This window comes from Quercus lobata, chromosome 3 (genome assembly GCF_001633185.2).
Source record: "Quercus lobata isolate SW786 chromosome 3, ValleyOak3.0 Primary Assembly, whole genome shotgun sequence".
Taxonomy (NCBI): Eukaryota; Viridiplantae; Streptophyta; class Magnoliopsida; order Fagales; family Fagaceae; genus Quercus; species Quercus lobata.
This window is the reverse complement of record NC_044906.1, coordinates 32,620,118-32,637,705: the sequence shown is the minus strand read 5'-3', so window position 1 is coordinate 32,637,705 and position 17,588 is coordinate 32,620,118. Positions and strand designations below refer to the sequence as shown.

At 36.7% G+C, this 17,588-nt stretch overlaps 1 long non-coding RNA gene across 1 annotated transcript; it reads right to left on the bottom strand.

Annotated features, from left to right (window-relative positions):
* Nucleotides 1-13,071: 13,071 nt before the first annotated feature.
* On the bottom strand, nt 13,072-16,650 carry LOC115979557. The gene is made up of 3 exons (XR_004089094.1): nt 16,549-16,650; nt 16,372-16,432; nt 13,072-13,629 (listed from the first exon to the last, which is right to left on the bottom strand). It is a non-coding gene; the product is annotated as an uncharacterized LOC115979557 (long non-coding RNA).
* Nucleotides 16,651-17,588: the final 938 nt, after the last annotated feature.

Here is a 17,588-nt window from a genome sequence, read left to right as displayed (position 1 = left end):
GGATCTCGCGACTTAGTCAAGCCGCGAGGTCAAGCCGCGAGCCACCCCTGTTTTGTAAAAACCTGACGTTTCACATTCCTCTCCACTCCAGTATAAATACCCCTATTACCCACGATTGAAAGAGAGCTTCCAGAGAGAATTTTGAGAGAGAAACCCTAAAGAAAAACCAGATTGTTTCACCCACAATCTCTACCTTAGAATCTCTTCAAATTCCTCAACTCTCTTCCTCTCCATTGTTAAATCCTTGAGAGGCATTATACCAAACCAGGTTCTCACCATCATCATCATTGTGAGACTGCTGTTTGGATTTCTGGGAAGCAGTTAGGAAGGAACCAATCTTCATTGGTTGATGCTACGGTCTAGTAGCGGAATCCGGGAAGCTAGAAAAGAAAAAGGTTCGGCGTAACCTCGTTGGAGCAAGAAGCTTGGAGGGCTTAGGTGCACTGGGTAGATTAGGCTTGGAGGGTCTATTGCTGTCCTTGTATCCCAACTATATTTTCTAGTGGATTGATTACCGCTTGGAGGGCGGCGGAGAGGTTTTTCGCCGAGGGCTTCGGTTTCCTCTTCGATAACACATCGCGTGTTGTCTTTGTGTTTGCATCTTCCTTCCTCTCTATCTTTGCCTTTTTATTTATCTGCTGTGGATATTAATCTGTTATGGCTTAGATAGTATTTAATCAATTTCATTTGATAGCATATGTTAAGTTTCTGCACACTAGTTGTTTGACATATTGCTTGAATTGATTAAGTTGTTATTTGGGGGTCTAAACGTTCAAAGGTGTTTTTGTACACGTTTTTGAACTTTCAATTGGTATCAGAGCAGGTACACTGATATTGGTTTCATTACTATTGTGTGATCCTTGACTCCCTTTTGAGATGGATAGGTCTCAATCCCTAAATGCACCTCCATATTTTGATGGTAGTAATTATGCTTTTTGGAAGGTTCGAATGAGAGCTTTTCTGTGTTCTATTGATGAATCCGTTTGGGATGCTGTTGAGATTGGTTGGACCAAACCAGAGGTAGCAAAATCCACATGGGATAAGGCAGCACTTGCTGCATCTAATGCTAACAGTAAAGCACTCAATGCTATTTTCTGTGGTGTGTCTCCAGATGAATTTCACAGGATTTCTCATATTACCGTGGCCAAAGAAGCATGGGAGATTTTGGAAACTACCTATGAAGGCACGAAGAAAGTGAAAGACACCAAGTTACAAATGCTGACCACTCGGTTTGAGGAGCTCAAAATGAGTGAGGATGAGTCTTTTGACTCTTTCTATGGGAAGTTAAATGAAGTGGTTGTCAGCAAGTTCAACTTGGGGGAGAAAACGGAGGACTCGAAGATTGTAAGAAAGATCCTTCGATCATTGCCGGAAAGTTTTCGAGCTAAAGTGACAGCAATAGAAGAGAGCAAGGACCTCGATGACATCAAAGTGCAAGAGCTGGTGGGTTCTCTGCAGACTTATGAGATGTCGCTGCCCAATCAACGGAAGAGTAAATCTCTTGCTCTAAAGACCATTAATGAGAAGGTGGAAGATCAAGACTTATCGGGAGAAGATGTGGTTGACAAAGATGTTGCATACCTTGTCAAAAATTTCAAAAAGTTTTTGAAATTCAAAAATAATGGCAAATTTGATGATAAAAGAAAATTCCAAAGTTCTGGAAGGGAGAAAAGGGAATTCAAAAGGAAAGATGGAAAAGAATCCCAACCTACACAAGGTGTCACTAGTTTCGAATGTAACGGGCATGGACACTTCAAAAAGGAATGTCCGAATTATTTGAAATCAAAAGGTAAAGTGTATGCCACGACCTTGAGTGACTCTGATTCGTCTGACTCAGAGTCTGAAGAGAGCTGTGATGGAGAGGGGAACTATTCAGCTTTTATGACTATTGCTCATGTTGAGTCGTCAGATGAACTGAATCTGCTTGTGCAAGACCTTGGAGAACATAGTGATGATGAATCACTAGGAATTGTTGAAGAATCGGATGCTGAAGTAGATGGAAGCAACGTGAATCTTCAGGAGAATTATAACTTACTTTTGGAGAAGTCCGCGGAATACACAAGGGTGGCCAAGGCTGCTGTGAGAAAAATGAAGAAGGCTGAGGAGGACTACAAAAGTCTCCTAATCCGATATAGGGAGGCCAAGTGTGAGATAGAAACTTTGAATGGAGAGTTGTCCGAAGCTTACACAAAAGTAAGGTTTCTTGAGAGTGAGGTTGTGCAAGCTAATGCTAAAGTAGAGAGGGTTACCACCAAGAAGCTAGATGATGTTATATCATCTCAAAAGAGCTTTTCAGACAAATCCGGATTGGGATATACCAGAGGAGGTAGTTCATCTGGAAATATCACAAAAGAAGTAAAGTTTGTAAAGGTCAAAGATCCAGTTGTAGCTGACTCTACTGGTGAAAAGCTCGAGGTGAAGGAGAAGAAGAATTTGGTGAACCAACGGATGTTAAATCATCACAATCAGTTAGCAGGCAGGTCTGAATCTCGTGCCAAGTCACGTCCTCGACCCCAAAGAGGTCCTAGAGGAACGTATGTGTGCCACTACTGCGGACTTCAAGGGCATACTCGACCAAATTGCCAAAAGCTGAGAGCAAAGAATAGTGCAACCCCTCAAAGGTCAGGAGGACCTAGAAATGAGAGAAGAAGTTGGGCTGGAGATCAATCTAGAGATCAGAATGGTGATCCCGGAATGATGAACGTGATGAAGATGATTGGTGCATTCACCAACTGCTTGGAAAGCTTCTCACGAAGGTTTGAAAGCCCTAACTCCCGTACCCAATCCTATAAGGAAATCACCCCAAACGCAAGTGACGTGAGGGTGAGTAAGGGTACTCATGCATAAGCATTACAACATGTCCATGCATCAATACTTCCTATGCTTTGTGACTATGTTTGATTGTTTTGCTTGCTATTTTTGCTGTTGGTTGTTTGTTTGTCTTTTTGCACATTTCTTTAATTTTGTCTTATCAATTTTTTTGTTTCTTGTGTCAAAAATCCAAAAATCACATAAAAAATAGAAAATCAAAAAGCTTGATTGACTTTGTTGAGCTTTTGTCTCAAAACTTGTTTTGCCTTGTACCTTTGTGCTAATGGCTTTGTGCATTTTCGAGCATTGCTTGTATTTATGCACTTATATCACTGTGGGAAAAATCTTGAAATCTTTGTGATTGTTGTAAATAGATCTTTAAACTTGTCATGAATGATTAGTGAATGGTTTTGTTGATCTTGAGACTTGCATAGACTTGTGTCTATATATCTTCCCACTCTTTATTTTTGTTTTTGCTAAAAAGAGCTCTCCAAATGTATATCTCCAAATGAAAAGAGATATTGAGCTGCAAAAGCCTGTCGCACATTCTAGTATTTGACTAGGAAAAAGGGTAAGCGACCTTATATTGAAGTGAATGTTCATTCAAAAAGCCAAAGGCTTATTCATTAAAGTGAAATATCATATATCACTCTCACAATGAGAGGTGATTGACTCAAAAGATCAAAAAGGTCAATTGTTATGTTTGAAAGTGGAGTCAAATGTAAAGCTCCAAATCATGTTATCAAGTTTTGTGGGAAGTCATATATACATATTTCTATAATTGAGATGGGTCACATGATCTAGTGCTAATTGTGTATGGCTTGGTTGAATTGATCATTGAAGCTTCATATTAGACAACGGACTATCTCATTGTTGTTATCCACACACAACACACAAGTTTATGTTCAATAAATGCCATATTCATTTGTGTGATTGTACTTGATGAAATGTGTTTTCACATGCTCAATCTTTGTTATTTCAAGCACAAAAAGATTTTTGAGTGTTTTAGGTGCTTTTGGAAAGTATTTTTGTTTGAAAAATCTGAAAATTTCAAAAAACCTGTTTTGCCCTGTTTTGGCGGCTCAGTCGCGGGTATGTCAAGTCGCGAGCCTCAGTCGCGTCTCCGCGGGTATTTTTTGGCGACTTGTTCGCGAGTGGAAGGTCCAGTCGCGAGGTTACTCAGAGATTTTCGCGGCTCAGCTCGCGACTCACTCGCGGGTAGACCTTCCAGTCGCGAAAAACACTTAGAAAATTTTTTCAAATTTTTGGTCTTGTGTGTTTTGGCGGCTTGAGCTGGCGACTGTGTGGCGACTTAATCCAGTCGCGTAAATCGCGTGTCTTACAGAAATAAGAGCAGTTTTTAAATCATTTTCAGTTTTTTCCCTCGAATTTTTGTGACTGTTCATCTTCTCCCTCCCAAACACTCCGTGCTCTCATTTCCAATCTCCATTGTTGCACACTTGTAGCTCAAAATCTTCACATCACAGGTATGGGTTTTCAGTTTTGCACTCTTTTCTACTTGATTTTGTGTTTTTCCCTTTGATTTTTCGCTTATATTTGTGCTTTAGAAATGGGTTTGTGTTTCGGATTTTGCTCCTTGTTCATGCTTAGATTGCGAAGGCTGCTGCTAGAGTATGATTTGTTCTTAGTTGTTTCACTATTGCTCTTCATTCTGCGCTTAGCTATGTGATTCTTTGAGTTTAACTGAACTTTGAGCTGTTGAGTTGTTTTCATTTTTTTTTGGCTGTGAGTTTAATGTGCTAAATATGCCTGTTTTTTTTGTGATAATCTTTTGGGGGCAAATGTGTGCTTCACAATACTGTTTATGTGTCATATCATTTTCCAGTTTTTGTCTCATTGACTTATAACTGCCTTTAAGTTAGTGTCTATATCTGATGCTTTTATGTGTATTTCCTATCTTAGGCTTGTTTTTCCATGTGATTGATCTAAGTAACTTGTGTTTAAATGCTTCAAGTTCATTTGTATGAATGATATCTCTTTGACAAATACATGTGACTGACTTGTTTTTACACATATATTGCTCTGTACTGTTGTGGCCTCTTCTGATTGATCACAGATGGCTCCCTCACCTCCTAAGAAGAAAACTCCTGCAAAGAAGGCTGACAAAAGGTTGAAAATGGACTCTAAGCTATTTAGGTCAGTTCATCATTTTGAGAGATACAAGGATAACTTCATGAGTGCAGGAATTATTCAAGAAAGATTTGTAGATTTGGAGGATTTGAGACAAACCTTTATCCCAGGTTGTTTTGAAGGAAGAGGATGGGAAAAACTTCTGAGTGATTTCCCTGTAGTTTGTGAACCCTTGATTAGGGAATTTTACTCAAATGCTGTGATAAAGGAGAATGAGTTAAGTTGCTGGGTTAGAGGGAAAGAATTCATTTTAGATGCTCATGTCATAGATGATGCATTAGGACTTGAAGGATTAGATGATGAGGAATTTATCAACTACAAGGATAGGTCTGTCTCCATTGAAACAGTCCAACAAAGGATAGGTGGGCAGAGAGAAGGAAAATGCTTGAATACCACTGCCTTTCCAGTGGACATGAGGTGTTTAACAATCATCATGATGTTTAACCTCTATCCCATTAAGAAGTTGACTACAATAAATTGTGCTAGAGCAGTCTTTTTGATGGATCTCAAAGAAAAGAACTTCATAGACATAAGTTCCCACATATATGACACTATTGTGGATGAGACAAGAACAACCTCTAGGCCAAAACTGATCTTTCCCAGTTTGTTAATGAGGATTTTTAGAAGGAAGGGTGTTCCTATTCCACAAGACATCAGTCCCATGTCCACACCTTCTGCAATTAACAAGCTTACCTGCAAAAGGATAAGTGTTAGACTTCCAGGAGATGAAGATGAAGGTGATGAAGGAGAAGGTGTCCCAATGGAGACTGAAGCAGAGGCAGCAGGGCATGCATCAACCTCAACACCCAGGAGGAGTGGCAAAAGACCAAGAGCATCAACTTCTTCAGATACACCTCCAGATGCTTTCCAAATCATTCTGGAAAGACTTGATGGGATCAGAGAAGTCCAGACTGAGCACTCTGAGAGGATGAAAGCTATGCAGGATCAGATTGATGTTTTGTCTGCAAAACTGGACAGTTTCACCACTCAGCCTGAACACTGACCCTTTGGCCATTCCTGTCAAAAAGGGGGAGATGTTTTCTGTTGATAATGACATTGATGATCGATTGAGAAGCAGAAAAGCAGCCCTTAAGGGGGAGTAATGTGTTGAGGGGGAGTCATGTCAAACTCTAAGACCTTGTTTATATATATTTATGTCAAACTCTTGGTTTAAAGTTTAATATATTTTGATAATGTTATTCAAGGTTGTTTGTGTTTTGTACCCTTGTGCTTATGTAAGTTTTTAGGGTTATGTTTTTATGCATATTTGTAGGCTTTATGGTATATACCTTGCTTAATGCAGCCTTTATGCTATGTTGAAATCAGTACTTTAATCTAAATGGTATGCATTTTGGTTTATGTACTGTCACTCTTGTGCCCTTGTAGGATTGTTCCTAGATGCATATGACTTATGTGATATGCATTGGTTGAGTGTTGAGCATACAAGTGTCTTGCCTTGTGCTTGTTAACTTGTATGTCCTTGTGTTCATTCTAAGTGTGAATGAGCATTGTGATCACTACCTTGTGGTGTTCACTTGGTTGATCAAGCCATGGTTTGTTTCATAACTCCATCTTTGCTTGATCACTTATTGCCTGTTTTATATGCATTTTATAATTCTCTGCTTACAATGATCATGGTGTATTGTTGTGTTTCAGGAGTATTATGTTCATATGATTCAAGTGCTTCACAGCTTCTAGAGTTAGGCGTGAGTGAGTTTTGTTCAACTGTTCCCAACTCACATGTTAAGTCTAGAGTCTGTTTTAGGGTTTTGTCACGGAATAGCCAAAGGGGGAGATTGTAAGGTTGAATTTATTCAACCATCTTATTGGCTTCATTCCGTGCCAAATTTGCTTGTAATTCAGCATTTAGTAACCCTGTATTTAGGTGGGTTTGATGTAAGGGTAGTGAGTGAGATAGAGTGAAGTTTGCTCAAGAGTGTGCAAGAAAACAGAGTGTCGCGGTTGGGACTCGCGGGTGACTCGCGGCTGCAAGCCGCCAGAAGCTGCACACGTGCCAAGCATGCTGGAAGATGAACAGTCATGCTAGCTGGAGCACTACAGGACAAAACAGGACAACTGGCCATACGGTTATCTCGCGACTGGATCTCGCGACTTAGTCAAGCCGCGAGGTCAAGCCGCGAGCCACCCCTGTTTTGTAAAAACCTGACGTTTCACATTCCTCTCCACTCCAATATAAATACCCCTATTACCCACGATTGAAAGAGAGCTTCCAGAGAGAATTTTGAGAGAGAAACCCTAAAGAAAAACCAGATTGTTTCACCCACAATCTCTACCTTAGAATCTCTTCAAATTCCTCAACTCTCTTCCTCTCCATTGTTAAATCCTTGAGAGGCATTATACCAAACCAGGTTCTCACCATCATCATCATTGTGAGACTGCTGTTTGGATTTCTGGGAAGCAGTTAGGAAGGAACCAATCTTCATTGGTTGATGCTACGGTCTAGTAGCGGAATCCGGGAAGCTAGAAAAGAAAAAGGTTCGGCGTAACCTCGTTGGAGCAAGAAGCTTGGAGGGCTTAGGTGCACTGGGTAGATTAGGCTTGGAGGGTCTATTGCTGTCCTTGTATCCCAACTATATTTTCTAGTGGATTGATTACCGCTTGGAGGGCGGCGGAGAGGTTTTTCGCCGAGGGTTTCGGTTTCCTCTTCGATAACACATCGCGTGTTGTCTTTGTGTTTGCATCTTCCTTCCTCTCTATCTTTGCCTTTTTATTTATCTGCTGTGGATATTAATCTGTTATGGCTTAGATAGTATTTAATCAATTTCGTTTGATAGCATATGTTAAGTTTCCGCACACTAGTTGTTTGACATATTGCTTGAATTGATTAAGTTGTTATTTGGGGGTCTAAACGTTCAAAGGTGTTTTTGTACACGTTTTTGAACTTTCAATCTTGGACAATTGTGAGGACATCTGATTCAATGATAACCTAAGTGAGCCCCATTTCTTTGGCTAAAAGGATTCTATTCTGAAGGAATTTTTTTCCATTTGGCCTTAAATTTTTAACAATTTCGTTAGTGGTGATTTTTGCAAAATAACGTAGAAAAATAGCATCTCAAGTTTTTAAAACTCAAGTTTCTTGATCGAACTCGAGTCTTAAATGCTCGAGTTCCTAAGCTGGCAAACAAAAATTATCCACGTGGAATCCACGTTGAACTCGAGTTTATAATACTCAAGTTCCTCCTCTGTACTTCTCCTTCCTCATCTGTTTCTGCAGAGTCTTCCTCCTCTGTTTTTCAATTTTGCTCCTCTATTTTTCAGTTCTGTGTTCTCCATTCCAAATCTCTATTCAGATCGTACTGCGTTCTTCGGATCTGTGTTTTCCAGTTCAGATCGCTCTGCGTTCTTCGGATTTGCGTTTTCCAGTTCAGATTGTTCTGTGTTCTCCAATCCAAATCTTTGTTTTTCTTCTTCGGATCTGCATTTTCCAGATGTCTTCATCTTCATTTTCGTTCTTCAGATACTTCTCGAGTCTGAAAAACTCGAGATCCACATGGATAAATTACTTCGCCTCAACACTAGAACTCGAGTCTTTGAGGCTCGATTTTGTCACCGAACTTAAGCTTCAAAGACTCGAATTGATAGTTTCCTAAATGGTTTGAAAACCTTGCTAACTAACGATATTCTCTCCCAAAATTATGCTAGCCTGCAAATTACCTCCATTCTCAAGAGCAATGATTTCTGTTTCCAGGCTTGAGTATTGGCCTGGTAAGAGCTTACAAAGTGCTGCTATGGGCCCACCTTTGCTGTTCCTTATAATTACCCCGACATTAGACGATCTGCCATTTCTAGAAACAACTCCATCCACATTAACCTTGCACATACCTGATGTTGGAGCTTCCCATCTACCTGCATCAGAGGTCTGGTTCTGATTACACAATGTAGTAGCCTCTCTATAATCAAATTTGGTTGTAGTAGCAAAGAACCAGACTTGGTCAGGTGAATGGCCAGCATCCTCAAACACCTTTTGGTTATGCAAACTAGACTTGAAAGTGAATGTTTGAATATAGCTAACTAATATATATATATATATATATATATAGAGGTAATTCTACCGTACCCCTCCTTTTTTTTAGTACGATACTCACTAGTAGGCAACCTGCTATACTAGGTTACCAAAACATCACATTTAATGGTACCATCCTTACATTGTGTAGTAATAACATCACATATGACTGTACTTTTGTCACATTCGGTGGTTCCCTTATTTTTTCTTACATTCGATGGTACAATCCTCACATTGTGTAGTACCAACATCACATGTGACTGTACTTTTGTCACATTTGATGGTTCCCTTATTTTTTCCTTATATTTGATGATACCATCCTCACATTGTGCAGTACTAACATCACATGTGATTGTACTTTTTTTATATTTTATGGTTCCCATATTTTTTTCTCACATTTGACGGTTCCATCCTCATAATTGTGTAGTTCCAACATCACATTTAACTATACTTTTGTCACATTTGGTGGTTCCCTTATTTTTTTCTCACATTTGATAGTTCTATCCTCACATTGTACAGTTCCAACATTACATTTGACAGTACTTTTGTCACATTTGGTGGTTCCCTTATTTTTTTTTTCTCACATTTGACGGTTCTATCTTCACATTGCGCAGTTCCAACATCACATTTGGTGATTTCCTCTTTTTTTTTTTTTTTTTTTTTTTTTTCTCACATTGGACAGTTTCATCCTCACATTATGCAATTCTAATGTCACATGTGACTGTATTCTTGTCATATTCGATGGTTCCTTTATTTTTTTTTCTTCTCACATTTGTTGATTCCATTGTCACATTTGGTGGTTCCATTTTTTTCTTATATTTGACTATTTTATCCTTACATTTTTTTTCTTATATTTGACTATTTTATCCTTACATTGTTTAGTACCAACATCACATGTAACTGTACTTTTGTCAAATTCAGTGGTTCCTTTTTTTTTTTCCCCCACATTTGATGGTTCTATTATCACATGAGGCAGTACTAACATCACATATAACTGTACTTTTGTCACATTCGGTGCTACCTTATTTTTTTCTCACATTTGACAGTTCCATTGTCATATTGGGTTGTACCAACATCACACGTAACCGTACTTTTGTCACATTCAATGGTTTTTTTTTTACTCACATTTGACAATTCCGTCATCACATTAAGCCGTACCAACATTACATATGAGCATAGCCAACCCTACCGAATTATCTAATAATCGACGAATATATATAACAAAAATACTCCCAAAATCTCTAAAATTTCCAAAATACACTTATATATACTAAAATTACCAAAACACATCCTAACACTTAAAAATTACCAAAATAACTCCAAAACTCTCAAAAATTATTGGGATATCCTAAAACCTAAAAAATGACCCTAAAACCTAAAAAATGACTAAAATACCCTCTAAACCTAAAAAATAATTGAAATACTCTTAGATACTAAAAAAAATGACCTAAATGACCATGAAACCTAAAAAAAATGGCTGTAATGCCCCGAAATCTAGACACTTACCAAAATACCTTTGAAACCTAAAAAATAACTGAAGGACCCTTGAAATCTATAAACAACCAAAATACCCCCCTGAAACCTCTATTTGCACAAATGACAATAAAAATTTTATACAACCACTCTATTTTTTTCAATTTTTATTTTTCTTAAACCTTCTACATTTTAATTTTAGTAACTTTTTTTAATAAATTAAAAAGCCATTGATAATCCAATGACAAGATGATGACTAAAAATCTGTCATTATAGCCAACTAAAATTTTTTTTTGCCAACTATTGATAACTAAAATGTTCTATATCAACATAAAGATAGAACTTAAATGCATGAATTTTTTCACAACATTTAAAATCTAAAACTAAAATATTTTTTCTCAAAGTTCTTAACAGCTAAAAAGTTCTATTTCAAGAGAGATGATGAAGTATCTATTAAGAACCTAGAGGTTCCTAATGGGGATGGGTATGAATTGTACGGGAATTGATAGAAATTGTAGGGAAATTGACTTAATTCAAGGCAGTCACCCTCCATAGAGAGAGAGAGAGAGAGAGAGATGCACTAATGCACTAAGAAATTGGTTTATTCTTCAATATGCAAAATGCTATGAATTACAAGTATTTATACAAGTTGCTTAGCCAAATAACCAACTAACAACTTGTAACTAACTTGGCTCAACTTGTTGCAATCCTACAACTAACTAAATGCAATATTACAACAATGATTATCTATATGCCTATAGGGTTCCTAACATTTCCCTCCCCTTTACAAAACCTTGTCCTCAAGGTTTTCTTGTAATATTTATGAGGGGTGATCAGCCACAACACCAATACTCCAAGGCATCTTGACCGTCGAACACACCAAGAACTCCACAACAATTAATTACGACCCATAACTTGTGCAAGTAGGTTTCATTACTGTCCAAACCCCCACTTGAATATTCATGGTTGGATCTTCCGGGAAGTTCTTTCCAAACCTGAAGTGTTTGATTGACACAAATTGGATAGCCACCAATTGAATGGGCTGCTCTATGATAATATGTTTCTTAATAACAACAGTACACCTGATCAATGTTTCCATCCAAGCAAAAATATGCAAGTGGTCAAATATTTTTTGGACAACCATGCACCATAAGCTCAAGATTGTGACATTTGTAATCAGAGATTTTTGTTGTACAATTCTCACAATGCCAAGTGTTTTCCTTGGAGAAAAACCTTCTTTTTATGAAAAATTGATCAGCTCCTTTTGTCCAATTCCCGTAAGGCCAGTTGGAAGAAATGAGCTGTATCGAACTTCTCATCATCCGTCACACTAGATCTTCTTCCAAAACATCACCATTAAACGTTGGAAATAGCACTCCCAATTCAATCTTCAACCGCTTCTTAACACATTCAGCAAAACTTAGAAGTTGATAACCATATAAATCTGATCCTTTCCGAAAAACAGGATTTATTCTGATTAAGAAACTACACTTTTCTTGTTGTGAAGGCCATACACGTCCCTTATGACTTTTGAGTCATTTCTTAAAACCACACCAGTACATTTAGGGACCTTAGCTTTGATAATTAGGACCCTAAGAAACTTTCTTTGATTCCTCCTCTTTGATGAGAGCAACTTCTTCATAAGCAATTATTTCATTACAATCAAATTCAGAACGTTGATCCCAATTCATACCTGATTCCTTAAAAAAATTGTGATAGACTTGGCTATAGAACCTGACATTTATGGTACTGCTGCCACCAAGAACTCGTCCTCTTTCTCATGGATAGCCATCACAGCAAAATGGATCCCCCCCATTTTTGAAAGAGCTGGATGACAAAAAATCAAAAACGTCGTCTATGACTTCCCTTGCAGCATATGTGCAGTTTGCATTCATTGGTCCTTGTTCAAGACCAACATTTTTTGGTTGTTGTGGCCTCTTTAGTTCTTGAAAGATCATCATCACCTTCTTTGTTGGCTTTATGGACTGAATTGGACATGCAAAAACAGTTTCAATCTTGGATACACTAAGTTGCACTGGAACCTGAAAGAGTAGGCGAGACTGCACATGGCATTCAAGGGCAGCGTGTACATGGACATCATCATCCACTTTGACATAGAAATCAGCATCTCGATTGGTAACTGCAGATGTTGGTTCTTGGAACTTAATTTTCTCTTTGAGTTCTATTAAATCAAGAGGTTGTAACTCTTCTTTAGACATGTTCTTAAGATCCTCTTGCAATCTTGAGAGCTCTTCTTTCATGGCCTTTTTAGATTCAGCCAAGGCCTTGACCTTTTCTGAAACTTCATTCACCATTTGTTGTAAGTCTATCAAGATTTCTTGTCAGTCATATTCACCTATCTTAAGATCGACAGCTCTGATACCAAATGTTAAGAACCTAGAGGTTCCTAATGGGGATGGGTATGAATTATAGGGAAATTGATGAGAATTGTAGGAAAATTGACTTAATTCGAGGTAGTCACCCTCCATAGAGAAATGAAGATTAAGAGAGAGATGTACTAATGCACTAAGAAATTGGTTTATTCTTCAATATGCAAAATGCTATGAATTACAAGTATTTATACAAGTTGCTTAGCCAAATAACCAACTAACAACTTGTAACTAACTTGGCTCAACTTGTTGCAATCCTACAACTAACTAACTAACTAAATGCAATATTACAACAATGATTATCTATATATGCCTATAAGGTTCCTAACAGTATCCAAAATATGTGTTTTTTACACAAAATTCAAAACAAAGAAGCCATTGATAAACCAATTGACAAGATAATGACAAAATATCTTCCATCATACCCAACTAAAAAAATGTCTTGCCAACTAAAATATTTTAGAGAGAGAAAGAGTACAAATACATGGGCTTTTCTTTAACAACATTCAAAATCTCAAACTAAAAAATTGTTTCAAAGTGGATCTTTTCTACCATTTTTTCTTTGACAAGGCTCAATTGCATAACTTATTGATACCAAATGTTGATGTGTTGTTGTGCAATAGGAGAATTCATCACTTTTCTCCTTCCTTAGTCATAACTTCAATTGCATCGTCCATATATTTTGCACCAACTCCAGGAGCTCTATTCCTCCCAAACAAGATCTCAATGTCCTCCAATTTTCAGTAACTTTGTTTTATAAGCACATGCTTTTGTATTTTTCTAAAGAGAAAAAAGAAGAAGCAATTAGTTAACTTAATTAAAATAAATTGGACAATAAAACAAAGGAAAAGGGAAAAAATAAAATAAAAAGTAGGGCATTATGTGATGATTGTATTAGTTATAAACTTATGTAGAAATGAAGGAATTATGCATCTGCAAAATTTTCTCAAAGCAATCTTTAAATGCATGGACAAAACATGTTATAGCTTGAAAAATGCAAAATCAGGAAGTAGTTAGCACATGGCCATATAGTTGAGTTAGTCCTGGGAAGTCATTTAGTTGAACAAACATCATACATGACCCCTTTCAACCATTTAATTTAAAATATTTTGAAATTTGATATTATACACAATTGGTATAATATTTATTTATTTTTTTGCATTGATTGGGCAAATATTGGGTGCTATAATATTTTAGCTCTCTTGATCTGAGTGCTATATGGAACCATTTTTCCACAAGTTCATACCACCTACTTGCACTTGGAGCTAAATATAGTGTTTTTTACCTCATAATAACAGTAACTTGAAATGATATACAACCCAGTTTCATATACTAAAAGCAAGTCTCTCGTTGTAAAGTATCTAAAGGAAGTTGAAAAACTACAAAGAAATAACCACCGGCCTTGAAGCCTAGTGGTACCCGATTCTCCTTGTAACCGTTAGTGCGGGGGTTCTATCCCCTGCAATAAACAATTACCCAGAAAAAAAAAAAAAAAAAAAAAAAAAAAAAAAAAAAAAAAAGAAAAAAAAAAAGGGAAATCTACAAAATACTAGCTAGACATGGTTTTGGTTGATAGATTACATAAATCGTAAATGTTGTAAATGACCAAGACTTAAAAAGACATTTTAATTAACATGCACTCTAATAACAAAGTTCTTATGAACTAAAACATATGCCATAATTCATATAGGACATTTAAAAATCTAGCCACGTTTACAGCACCAAAAGACATCCAAATTTTTTATGCAAATTTATACTCTTATAACTCAAGAGGAAGACCTTAGACCTACAAAATGTCCACTGCTATGCTGGAATGCATGCAAAATTACAATGTCAATAACAATAACTTCAGGCCCCTGCACCCAAAAAGAAAGGACCTGAGTACCCAATTCGTATATCTAACTTCCAAGTTCCAATTAGTACATTAACTAAGGGTCAATATGTGATAGACAAAGGAACTTCCCAGATTAAAGAAAAATATAATTTATTTCTATTGTAGCCTTACCATATTTTGCAAAGTACATGGTAATTCATGGGAGATACAAGAGCCACCCCACTCTAATTGGATGGAACAGGAGTGGCCTCAGAGTTCATAAGGTTCCAAAACACAATCTCAAAAAAATTATTGTACCTGTTCTCCCTAAACTTTATGTGATGCTTGCTGTGCGCATCACCACCTTTACTTAAAAATACAAGGCAACTTGCAAAGTCAACAAAATAAGCACTTGTCATATAAAATGGTGAAACTCAAAAATAATATAGCACTAAGGCATTTTCCTTGAAATCTTAAGCTTGTTCCACCAACCACAGCTTCAGAAGGTTTTAACATCTAGACTTGTACAAAATTTTGATGCAAAAAAAGAAAAAAAGAAAAAAGAAAAGAAGCTTTTAGGCTATGGTTGAATTTAATTGACAACTTCATGGTTTTAAAAACTGAACCGGGCATAGAACCGTTTTTTTTTTACTTTCCGGTTCAACCCCGGTTTTTGACCGGTTTTGAGGCTTTTAACCGGACCGGATTGGCTCCCAATTCTCGATTGAACCGGCCAAACCGGTCGGTCCGGTTTTTAAAACAGTGGACAACTTTATTCACCTAATCCTCACCAACAAATGAACTAGATTGAGATATGCACAAGTCGCCAAAATCTTCCACTAGGCTTTCTTCCTCATAATCATATATAGTTGAAAAAGGAAAGCAAAGCATTCATTAGTACATCAAAAATAGATTAATGAATACTTCCATCAAAATATAATTAAGGATTAAAAATTATGATATACTTGGTACTCCATATAAGTATGACCAATGACGATCACATAACAAAGCTTCTGCAATTTGTGGCAAAAGATAACTGCGAAACTTATAAAGAATGTGGCCACCAATATTTTATTCTGAACTTTACATATTTCAAAATAAAATATTCAATGCCTATCCTAAACTACATACAATCCACTGAACCACTACTCCCGTATACAACTAGGAGAGTGAGGATTTTGTTGGCAGTTATCTTTTGAAAGCAAAAGCACTAGACAATACAGTCTACCAAAATATTGCGTTAAACTTAAGCCTTTAGACTTTTATCTTTTTCTTATATAGGAAGCACAAAGATGCTGAAAATAAATTTGATAAATAATATTCACTCCTTCTCCCTCCTTTCCACATTGTTGTTCAACCATCCAACAATGTGAGTAAAATAATCTAGAATGAAGAATTTACTACAACATAAAGATTATGAGACTTAAATAACTCTTCAAGGCTCAAGGGCCACAACATAAAAGGACAAAAGGATCCAGATTGTAAGCCGTAACCCTTTTCAGACTCTGAAATGGTGGCAATGGAAATATAAATTCTTCTTGCCCTATATTCTCAATCCTTATTTATCAACCACAATTTACACAATTAACAGAAACCCTAAAAATAAAAAATCAATGAAATATATTGCCTACATTTATTTACAAATAAAATTACTTAAAACAAAAGAAATTTTTTATAAAAAAAAACCAGGAATAGAATAGAATACTCACAACAAATTCAAAAAGCGTAGCAAAAATTTGGATGCTCCTCCAGTATTCTTTTTCCGAAACCCTCAAATTCAAATCGAAAAAAAAAAAAATTATCAAAACCAAATGAAAACGAAACATCTGAATCAAATTTAAAATCAATATGAATCACAGCAAATAAAAAAATAAAAAAATTATCACCGATGACAGTGGTAGATTATCTGAAGGTGGTGGATGGTGAGTAGTGGCAGTCACACTCTCGTTCATCCTCTTGGCCTCTTTCGTCCTCTGTTTTTTTTTTTTTTTTTACCAATCATTCGGTCTCGGTTTCTTTATTTTCTTTAATGTTTTGTTTTGCTTTTATACCCTACCCATTCTACCGGTAATAGGTTTACTACTAAACTCAAGTAAACGGTTAGGAGTGAAACAATAAAAATAAACGGCCAAGATTTGGATGGGTACGGTACCCACTTAAAAAAGAGGTGGGTACCATAGAATGACCCATATATATATATATATAGTGTTGCTTGTTGTGTGTTAATAATTTTTTTGGTTTTTAGATCCTCTTGTTTTTTTTTGTTTTTTTAAGATAGAATTCTACTCTAGCATCATCTAAGTGTATATGTGTATGAAACTCCCTCCTAAAAATTTGAATTCCGACTTTTGCCCCCCGCACCCACAAGTATTTATACTTGTGAAATGACTATCGCAGCAAGGGTGTGCGATGGTGATCCTCTGTCTTGAATACACAAAGAAGTAAACCCAAGACTATTCAAATTGATGGTGTTAAAAAATTTAGTTTTTAGCAATTTAAAAAGTCATTTATCTATCTCATTAAAAAAAAAAAAAAAGAAGTCATTTTATCTATTTTAAATTATTTTAACCAAAAAAAGAAAAAGAAAAAGAAAAAAGCAACACCTACTACCAGTCAACACCATCGAAAACAAAACCAAAAAAAAAAAAAAATGAACACACAACAGTGGAGCCAGGAATATTTTCCAGGAGGGGCCAGGTCTCATGGCTAGTAGGTTCTGGTGGTCACATCAGTGGAAGGACTGATATTTGCCAGAGCACATGTCTAAAGTTTAGGTATGGGGATGGGAAGGTGTTAGGCACCCAACCCCACCTAACCCATAGGTTGGACTCCACTCATTGTGTTCCAAATCCTGATCTCAACAAAGAGTTCTCTAATATGTTATTCTAAACTCACACACACTAACATGCATCTAACATCCAAACAT